This window comes from Eufriesea mexicana, unplaced genomic scaffold, assembly GCF_001483705.2.
Source record: "Eufriesea mexicana isolate 0111107269 unplaced genomic scaffold, ASM148370v2 scaffold3185, whole genome shotgun sequence".
Lineage (NCBI taxonomy): Eukaryota > Metazoa > Arthropoda > Insecta > Hymenoptera > Apidae > Eufriesea > Eufriesea mexicana.
In genome coordinates this window covers 203,612-215,589 of record NW_016911209.1, presented here as the reverse complement: position 1 = coordinate 215,589, position 11,978 = coordinate 203,612, and positions in this window count along the sequence as shown.

Below are 11,978 nucleotides of genomic sequence, written 5' to 3'. Positions count from 1 at the left end.
CGTACCTATCATGTGTGAAAATTGCGTGGGTGTAGGTCACGTGGTTCGAATTTTACAGCGTTTTAAAGACAGACATATTTTCCTTGTTTTCTCTGTACCAAATTTTGCAGCCTGCTCAATTTTAATTGCTGCTCAATTTTGCATTTTTGTATTAGGAGAACATGACGTGTTAAGAGGTAGTTTGTCGACCAATTTCAAGAAACGACGTTATTTCCTTGTATTGTGGGACGATACTTTAGCGTTATCGTAGAAACGTTTCGACTGATTTCACGATTTTGTATTAGAAGAACATGATACGACAGGGGGTCGTTCGCCTTGGCAGTTCCAAGAAATGACGTCATTTCCAAGAATTCTCGGGCAATTATTTTACAGCCTACGTGGAAAATACCTTCTCCGCTTCTGGTCAATACTTTTTCCGCCTCTGGTCAATACTTTTCCTCCTCGGTGGACATACTTTCGCCGTTTCTGGACAATACTTTTGCCGTTTCGGTGGTCAATTTTTTGCCGCCTCGAAAGAAAATTTTTGGCCGATTTTGCACCTTTGTATCCGGAGAACATAATACGACAGGAGGTCGTACGTCGTATCATTTCCAAGTATTCTCTGGACGATATTTTTGCAATCTTTTGTACCAGGATGATATAAATATGCGAGCAGGTTGCTCGCTGATATAATTGCAAGAAATGATGTCATTTCTAAGAATTCTCTGCATAAAACTTTTACAGTCGGTGTTTCTTTATATACATTATACATATTCTTCTCATTTGCTGGGGATTTTAATTATTTCACTTATTTTACTTACCTTACTTACCTTGTCTTCCTTACTTACCTTCTCTTCCTTACTTACCTTCTCTTCCTTACTTACCTTAATTGATCTCAATCTACGTACTATTTCAATGAACATTGCTCACTCTTCATTTTCAAAGTCCAATGGGAACATTGAAGATTTGCAATAGGTGGGAAATATCTTAAGCTTTGTGCGTAGCTCTTAGCTTGGTGTCGTTTTACAAAGAAAAATCTTTGGAAAACGATTCCAATTACCAGGTCTCACCACGTGGAGGTGGCTACGCATCGAGACCCGACATGCGCCCTAGTGGCGCAGCCTGCTGGCGCTATCCATATCAAAGATATCTAATCTAACCTGAAGCGAATTAAGTTAAGACGACTTGAATATTTCTAAGTTCCCACAAATTGGGGAAGCAAAGAAAAACTATGTTACAATCGCGACGCGTCCGAACGAGTTTACGATTATTCGAAAGACCGACTAGCCGACGCGACGTACTCTCGTGTACAAGGCAACTTCATGCCTCGGCACCTTCACTATCGGACCTAGCCCACCCAGCCACCACAGACCCTGCCATGACTTACTCGCGAACGAGAATGATCGACGAACCAGAAAAACACCCAAAACCAAGCCGAGGGCCCCTAGCGAGGCCTTATAACCGGTCACGCCAGCCCCTGCCACATGGGGGAGAAATTAATCATCCCATGGGGACTGACCGCAGGCCGTTATGCAGTGTCAACGGCTATAGGACCCATACCCCGGTCGTGCACGCGCTGGTGCCAAGGACGACTAAGGCCGACAGACCCTCGAATTGATTCCAGATGCCCCCCAACCCGCCGACCACCCTAGAACCGATGCATGACAAAAGTGGCAGTGGCGAGGATGAGTGTCGGACACGAGTCATGAAGATGACTTATGAAGCATGCAATTATCGAGTACACGAGAGCACGTCGCGTAGGCTAATCGGTACTTAAGAAAGATCGTGATCATCGCGAGAACGATTACGTTCTGTTTGGTGAGCGAGAGGAGTGCGAAAGAACGGATATAGAATGGATATAATCGCTTCAAATTAGGTAGCTTACCTTTGTACAGACAGCGCGCACATAGGACTTAGCCTAGAAGTCTATCTTATGACTACTTAAAGGTAGACGCACGCATCCCGCGTCGTTCATTGATACGTCGCAAATGAAGTTCAGAGGAACCTATAAGCTGAAACAGAATATATTACTGTTAATATGTGCCTGAAAGGAAACGGATTAGTACAAAAAAAGAAAACGAAAGCAAAAGGAACGGAAACCATGAAGATTAATAACCAAATAGAATGAACGAGCCAACGACGAGACCTAAGCAACACAACGACGAGACCTAACCAACCCAACGACGAGACAGAAACATCGCAACGATGTGATATAAACAAACGATCGAGGAAGCGTTCGAGTATTGTACGAAATACTCGAACGCTCTAACGAAAACAAATGGAATGGAAACGTAAAATCTGTGAAATGAAAGGTAACTAAAATCTGGAAGAAAAATTAATTAGCACCTGGAAGAAGAAATTATTATTAAATTATTTAAGGGAGTGGACAATGGCTACTGAATAGCCATTGATCTAGCCAACGATGAGATATAGATAAACCAACAACGAAGCATTCGAATATTCTACGAAATACTCGAATGCTCAAACAAAGACAAATAGAATGAAAGAAATAAAATCTGGAAGAAGAAAAATAATTAGAAGCTGAAAGAAAAGATGATTAGTGCCTGAAAGAAGAAATTATCGTTAAATTATTTACGAGAGTGGACAATGGCCATGAATAACCATTGATCTAACCAACGATGACATACAAATAAACCAACGACGAAGCATTCGAATATTGTACAAAATACTCGAATGCGCAAACAATGAAATCTAGAATAAAAGGAATAGAATCTGAAAGAAGAAAGATAATTAAAACCTGAAACAAAAAGAAAGAATATTAACGCGGACGTTCCGAAGTCGAAGCGACAACTGGCTCGAGCCTGCACGCGGGCCCCTTATATAGCGGCGGCCGACCGAATATCGGCGAAAATTTCCGAACTTTACCGATTCCTTTAAAAGTTACTTTTTCGCTGTAATAACTAATAATTTATTAACTTTTTTGACCTTTATCGTTAATACACGTTGCAAACTATTTGTTATCGACAATTTTAATTTGTTATTAACAATAAATTTATTAATTTATTAACTTCTTGTAAGTTCCGAATATATTCTAACATAAATACGTCGTTTGTTTAAGTAGTAGGCAATAATTTATTAATTTTTTCACTCTTATTATAAATATACGTTGCGAGCAATTTGTTATTATCAATTTTAATTTGTTATTAACAATAAGTATAGAAATTTATCAACTTTATGCAAATTTTGCACAAATACGTTATATATACTAGTAATAGCCTATAATTTAGTAATTTTTCCACTTGTACTATAAATTTACGTTGTGAACAATTTGTTATTAAGAATAAGTGTATTAATTAATAAATCTTTTCCAATTTATAGGCACATTTTGACATTAGTATGATATTTGTCAAGTAATATTCGAAAATTTATTAATATTTTTTAGTTTTACCTTTAATATATGTTACAGAGAATTTGTTACTAGCAATATTAATTTGTTATTAACAACAAGTGTAACAATTTATCAAATTTCTGCAAATTATAGATCGCAAATTATAGGCACTTTAACACATATAAGTTATATGTACAAGTAATAGTCAATAATTTAGTCATTCTTTCACTTGTATTATAAATTTACGTTGTGAGCAATTTCTTATTAGCAATAAGTGTAATAATTTTTAATTCTTTTGCAAATTGTAGGTACATTTTAACATTAGTACTTTATAGATTCAAGTAATGACTAATATTTCATTAATTTTTTACTTTTGTTATAAATTCACGCAGTGAACAATTTATTATTTACGATATTAATTTATTATTAATAATAACTATTTATTTTTTACTATTTATACATTTTTATGTATTTGAATAACATCATTCTCATGAATTCAGTGGAGAAAATTTTCTTAGTCTCAGCGAGAAATTTTCAGCCGATATTGCGATTTTGTATTAGGAATATGTAACATGAAAGAATGTGCCTGGTCGAGACAGTTCGAAGAACTGACGTCATTTCCAAGAATTCCGTGGACACAACACTGACAGGCTCAGCGAGAAATTCTCGGCTGACTTTGTATTAGGAATACATAACACGAAAGGAGGTCTATCGCCTACCGATTCCGAGAACTGACGTCACTACCCAGAATTCTATGGACATAACTTTCGGAGCCTCAGAAATGTTCAAACGTTGAAGAGAAATATTGAAATTTTACAAGAGATAGCAAATATTTTAAACTTTGTGCGTAACTCTTAGCTTGGTATCGTTTTGCAAAGAAAAAACTTTGGAAAACTATACCAATTACCAGGTCTCACCACGTGGAGGTGGCTACGCATCGAGACCCGACATGCGCCCTAGTGGCGCATCCTACTGGCGCTACCTGTATCAAAGGCACCCTAACCTAACTTGGAGCGAATTAAGTTAAAATGACTCTACTGACACTATAAAATTTCGTGTCTTATCAAAGGAACGTCGATTCGGTATATTAAAACTTTACTGTCGCAACGCTAAGATATTTTATATCAACACACTCTAATATTTCCAAGTTCCCTTAAAAATAGGGAAGGAAATACTAAAGACGCGAACAAGTGAAAAATCGCGACGCGCACGAACGAGATCGCGATTATTCGAAAGACCGACTAGCATACGAGACGTACTCTCGTGTACAAGGCAACTTCATGCCTCGGCACCTTCACTATCGGACCTAGCCCACCCAGCCACCACAGGCCCTGCCATGACTTACTCGCGAACGAGAATGGTCGACGAACCAGCGAAACATCCAAAATCAAGCCGAGGGTCCCTAGCGAGGCCCTGTAGCCGGTCACGCAGGCCCCTGCCACATGGGGGAGAAATTAATCATCCCATGGGGTCTGACCGCAGACCCTTATGCAGTGTCACGGCTACAGAGCCCATACCCCGGTCGTGCACGCGATGGTGCCCAGGACGACTAGGGCCGACAGACCCTCGAATTGACCCAGATGAGTGCCAGCCCGCCGACCACCCTAGAACCGACGCATGACAAGGGTGGCAGTGGCGAGGGTGAGTGTCGGAACGAGTCGTTTGGGTGGCTTATGAAACATGGAGTTATCAAGTACACGAGAGTACGTCACGCAGGCTAGTTGGTACTTAGGAACAATCGCGATTATCGCGAGAACAATTGTGTTCTGTTTGGTAAACGAGAGGGATAAGGGAGGAAAAATACGAAATGTACATAGTCGCTCCAAGTTAGGTAGCTTACCTTCGTACAGATAGCGCGCACATAAAACTTAATCTAGGATGTCTATCTTATAACTACTTAGATCTAAACACATCCCGTCTCATCCATGAAGTCTCGAGGAAACCTAAAAGCTAAAACAGAATAAATTATTGTTAATATACACCTGAAATAAAACGGATTAGTAGGAGGAGAGGAAACGAACGAATATAAACCATGAAGGTTAACCAAGTGGAAGGAACAACCCACCGATGAGATAGAAAGAAATCAAAGACGAAACATTCGAATATTATACGAAATATTCGAATTTACAAATGAAGATAAATAGAAATGGAAAAATAAAATCTGGAAAGAGGAAAATAATTAAATCCTGAAAAGAAAAAGAAATTAAAGTCTGAAAAAATAAATAATTATTAAGAACCCAACAATGAAACATGAAGAACCCAACGATGAGACATAAAGAACCCAACGATGAGACATAAAGAACCCAACGATGAGACATAAAGAAGCCAACGATGAGACATAAAGAACCCAACGATGAGACATTCGAATATTATACGAAATATTCGAATGTCAAATAAAAATAAATGAAAACCAAAAAAAATCTGAAAAAATTAAAAATTATTAAAATCTGAAAAAAAATAAAATAATTAGCAACTGAAAACAAAAATAAATTATTAATACCTGAAAATAAGAAAAAAAATTAGTAAATGGTTTAATGGGGTGGGGTGAGGGTAGGGTGGCCAGCCCCAACCTCACTTCGGACTCCCACCCCTCGCGCACTCGGAAAAATTTAGATGTTACACTTCCGAAGTCGAACCGACAAATGACTCGACCAGCGGCTCGGCGCCCCTTATATAGCCGCGGATCGGCCGAAGTCCGACGGAAATTTCCGAAATTTACCGATCTCATTAATTATTATTTCTCCGCTCTATTTACCAATAATTTATTAATTTTTTTATTGTTACTATAAATTTACACTGTGCACAATTTATTATTAACAATATTAATTTGTTATTAACAATCGGTGTGATTATTTATAAACTTTTGTACAAATAATTCGTACATTTTAACGCAGGTACGTTATTAATTGAAGTAATAGTTAATAATTTATTAATTTTTTCACTTTTATTGTAAATTTACGTTGTGAAGAATTTGTTATTAACGATATTAGTTTCTTATTAATTATAAATTTTATAATTTATACATATTTTATAAACTGTAATTGCATTCGTATTTCCCCAGGACAAATTTCCATGATACGTATATGTACGTCAAAATATTTTTATTTTCTCTGTATTTTTGGCTAAAGTGTAATATTACACGAAAGGATAATCTATTAGCAGATTCACACTCATCTCAAAAATCTAGTGGGAGTTTATTTTTTCACAACATCTTGTTAAAAAGTCATTCGTATTTATGTACCGAATAACGAAACACTGTTTCAAATTCGGAGCGATTGAAAGAAATTTCCAATAATTTTGTCATTAGTATATTTCCATAAATTTGTTGCTTATATGTTATAACATAGCTTAAATATAAATATTTAAAAAACGTAGTAGGTTTAGCGCGCAATTCGTACATTCGTAATTGAGTATTGGAATCGTTCTCGCAAAATTCTGGGTTAGCTGAGTCGGTCATGTAGCAGGCTGATTTTTATGGTTATCGTTTCGCATATGCGACTAAACTTATGACATATACATGAAATCAACAATCTGGATGAAATAACGATTCATAAAATTTAACGACTAATGGAAATCTCGAAAGTATATGAATATATCTTGAATTTTTCGAGATAAACCGTAAGCGATTTGTTTTCGATATTTATTCCACTGATAAATCAATTGCGCGGTTTGATAAAGAAATTTTCTTTTCATAGAAATATTAAATCGTTCATTATTCAGGATTAAACCAATGAAAATTAATCGGTAACGGAACGTAATTATATTCAGCATTCGTTAACGTGCAGAAAATGATCGCAAATATTTCTTATTATACAATTTATCTCGTTTTTAAATATTTCTGTTTATTTAAATATCAGTTCTTTATCTTCCCATAATACCATAGCATTTTACAATCATGCACGTGAACATTTTTATTATTACCTGTCTATTACCAGGAATTTGTAGTTAAGTCAATTTATAACAGTGCAAATCTGAATTTAAACATTTTTGAATCACCGTGGAAAAATTTTTGCAACATACTACGTGATACGTGCCTATAATTATTAAAGTGGTATAAGTCATCGACTTAAGAGGAACGATTTTATTATTTATTTCGTGTTGCATTCATTTATCTTACCACGAAATATATTTATTTTCTACAAAACAGTGAAGAATTGAATCGTTGGATTAAGTTTGCAGCTTTATCGTAATTAATTTTATAATTTATGGCATATTTATGGACCGAAGCTTTTCATATTTCAGGAGCAAATATAAGTGACTTAGACCACTTTCGTAATCACAGGCACATATGTTCTACGTAGAATTCTGCGATATTTTTCTAATAACTTTCTTCGGATTTTGCAATTTTTGATCTCATTACTCGCACTTTATTAACCTCCCTACCAGTCCAACCTATAATACTCGACCGAAGTAGTAACGGAGGTATTCTATTCGGAAAGTAAAGTACCTCGCGTAACCAGTTTACGATTGATCGATAATGCATTTTCGGTTTGTAGACGCAATCGTTGGTGATTTTTATTTCGTCCCGAGAACACGATCCCCGTGAAAGCTCTCCATCCACGGTGCAAAAGTAAATCAGCCGGCATTTACGACTAGATCAAATCAGTTGAATTTCTTTCTTTTTTTCTCTCTCTCTCTCTACTTTTCCCTTTATTACCGAGAACTCTTCGCGCGGAATCGACAGCGAGAAACGGAGAAATCGAACGAAAAGTCGCGATCAAACGACGGGAATATTGTACGTTTCGCTACTTGCAGTTGATTCGTCATATTTTTTCCTCCTGGAATAATATCCCGAAATGGTGGTCTAGATATCAAGCGTCTTCTTTTTCACGTTCGTTTCATCGTTAATCGTGGGAGCTTATTTTTCCCCGATTCCGTGCAGGAATCGAAGGCGATTAAATCCATTGGAAAGTAGTTCGAGATATTTTAATGGAGGATTTTTGTGGCAGAGCGGAAAGGAATTTAAGTTTGTTGATTTTGAGATCCCGGGATGGAAAGCTTCTTGGAAAAATTTGTCGGATTACGGGCGCGCAGAAGAGGTAAATACGAGAAATTGCATGTTAACATTAGAACAATTGAATTATTCAAAATGACTGGCATCGGAATTCTTATTTCTATATTTAACGTAAATATGCAATTTTTCAGCAAGATTAATTAACGCTGATGTTTCTTTTAAACGGAAACGTAGCGTTATTTAATTATTATTATACGTATATTACATTCAGTAGATGTAGGAAGTAGTACGTTCTAAGTAGTACAATCGAAATTAGGGAAACATGGGTATGAGAATGAGGAAAGAAATTTTATTATCGGATGAAAATAATTGTTTACCTTGAAAAGATTGATTCAATGTAAAGTTCATTGAGAAGTCACTCGATGATTGTTAAGATTTTTAATACGAATAAATAACCTTTTAGTGCGTTTAATGGTAGCCATAACACTCGCGCGTAATATGGCTATTTCATTAATTCGAATAGATTAAGGAGATTATAATTGTAACAGCTACAACAGGGTTTGCAGAATATGCGCCATGCTGAAATCAGGTTTCTAATTGAGTTGTACATAGTATTGTACTTACTGTACCACTTACACAACTAAATACTTTGATGGTTATATCGTTACCTGAATTACATTTTCCCCCAATGTGAAATTCCTATTAGACTATGTATTGTCAATCTTCTACATTTTCATTACTCGATCAGCCAACTGATTTGCTATAACAAAAAACAGTTACTTACCACAAATTTTCTTAACTAATTAACGGAATAACAGCGAGTATTAACATCCCAGTATAATAAAAGAAAATCAAGCCATTAGAGAAATAATGTATATATCTAAAAATATTTAAAAAACAATTCTGTCAGAGTGCAGAGAATTATTATATTAATATTATACAGAATAATATTAACTGTCACGTCTGTAATAATCATATTATATTTATTATTAGTGCTAACACTGATTTCCACAAACTCGCCAGTTTTAATCCCAGCCAAAAATAAGAAACGAGACACCGAAAAAGGAAAAAAGGAGGGGAAAAAAATAACGTAAGTCGAAGGCATCCAGCGCAATTTATTCGCCTATTAGCTCGACGTTGCGTTTAACGAGGCGAAAGCTCGCAGGTTCGCGTAAAGAATTTACATGGCGGACGTTCAACCCTCGTGACGGATTAATTTAATCTCGAGACCAGCCCGCGTCGCGATGCCCGCGAATTTGTCTTTCCGTTGGAAAACGGCTAACTAAGGCGAAGGAGGCAAAGCTTTTGGGCTCGCTTTCCCGCGGTTCGCCTCGCGATCCGAACTAACAATTACAAACAACCCTTTGCAACCCCGTATCCCTGTTATCGAATTACGCGATGCGGTTCGTGTGTTTGGTCCCGTTTTACCGTATGTCTCTGGCTAATTCAAACTGATTAACCCTCGAAGACCGGTGAAAAAAGGAGAAAAAAAAAATGCAAAAAGAATCGAGCACTCGAGCATGCAGGAGGAAATTTAAATTTGATGCGAGCCATTCCCACGGAAGAGCTTTCGAAACGGAATTTCGAGACAGACACGCGATTTCGAGTGCAACTTCGCCGACTGCTCGATTAAATAAACGGGACTGGTCGCATTTTTGGCGGAATTTTAACGGTCCTCGATTAAACCGGTTATCGCGGTTTCGATCGTAGAGACGTTGGGAGAGTTAGGTTACCGTAGAATATTGCTTTGTTATTTGTCCTGCTCTATTAAAATTGTACTGCACGAAATTGGAGAAATTTTGCGGGTGTTTTATAGGTTATCGTGGCTGTGGTCGTGGAATAATTGGAGGTTATGTTTTCGTAGAATATTGCTTCATTATTTGTCCTAATTTATCGAAATTATTCTGGATGAGACGGGACAAATTTAGGGGTTGTTTGAAAGGTCTTTGGTTATGATCGTAGAATAATTGGAGGTTAGGTTTCGGTTGTATACTGCTATATTGTTTATTTTAACCTGTTAGGGTTATAGTGGATGAAATTGGGTGAATTTTGGGGGAAATTTTGAAAGTTATCGATTAAATCTATCAGCACAATTTTAGTATAACGTAATTCGAAGTTCCGTTCAGGTGGAATATTCTTACCATTTATTTCGATACATTGCAATTATTCTGGCTGGAGTTTCGAAGGCTCGCAATTATACTGGTTATAATTATAATTACGAAGTAATTGGAAATTCATTACAAATAAAATATTCTTGTTATTTGTTTCGGTGTACTATAATTATAATTAATAAAATCGAATGAATTTTGAGAGAAACTTTAGAAGTTCTTGATTAAATAAATTTTAATTACACGTTTATCGGAAATCAGTATCGGATAGTGCATCTCGGATATTTCAATCATTATAATTATAGAATTGGTATTTGCGAAGGAGTGACAACTCTTTCAACGTGACTATATTACTATGAAAATATGTCTGAAAATACAGACTACTACTTAACCAGCCCCTAGGTATAATAATCTCGACACACTTGTAATCCTATTCTAATACTGCAATTCTGATTCTAACACTTTGGAACACACTGACTCTCGCATCATTCGACACCCCTTTTATACTCATTCATACTACTCATTGCTAGAGGCTCGAAGGTCCTTGTTGACTTTCCTAAAATCGTTTGTCTTTCATTGATTATTTATTATTTATTAATTAACGTTCTTACGATCCATATTCGTACCCTTTTGATCATTCATCAGTCACACTGGCAGTCATTCGATACTCAACTACATCATTCATGCATCCGACACTCCCTAAGACATACCCTCGATCCATTCGCCTATCCTACATAATTATGATTAATAAAACTGGATAAATTATGGCAGTAATCTCGATAGTCCTCGCTTATACAAGTTACTATAATTTTCATCGTGAAGCAATTAGAAAAGCTATTCACCTGGAGCACCTGCTGTCAAATGGAAGTGAATTTATTTTTAATAACCTTCCATTTAAACAAATTATGCTGAGAAACTCGATTTTAACGAAATATACTTCCATTTGTTTTAATATACATATGGATGATAACTAAGCAATGTTGGTAGTGCGAATTTCGATTATTGAAGCTTCCAATTACTAATATGTAGCATATTGTGCAAAATCAGATGGGCGTGTATTTACTCTACGAGATAGTTCAATTGAAATTGAATCGAATCGGTGCTGGATAATTGGAAGCACTATTAGCAGGTGCTGAAACAATCAATAATCTATAGCTATGGATAATCGTTGCCACGATTTCTTCTTCTTCATTAGAAATTTGTTATTTAGAAACAAATTTCTGAGAACAAGTAATATTAATTGCACATCCTCTTCCTCTCTTTATTTTTCCATAGCTATATTCATTTTCCAATAAATATTCCTTCAGACAAATTAATTTCTAATCCAAGAAGTGCCTTCTTGAACCATTATTTCCATCTCATCGTTTTCCAAATGAAGCAAGAAAATACTTCTCCCTGTTCCCACCATTTTATACCACTTTCCTCCGGCATTGCTATCACATAAATCACTCGCAGATCCTTCTGCAAATTTTTCAAGTATCCATTTCAAATAATACTTTCTTCCTTTTCTCTGTCACTCTCTACCCACCGAATCTTCATATTCGAATCCTCTCAGTTACCCTTATTCCTCCTGCAAACTCCGAAACGA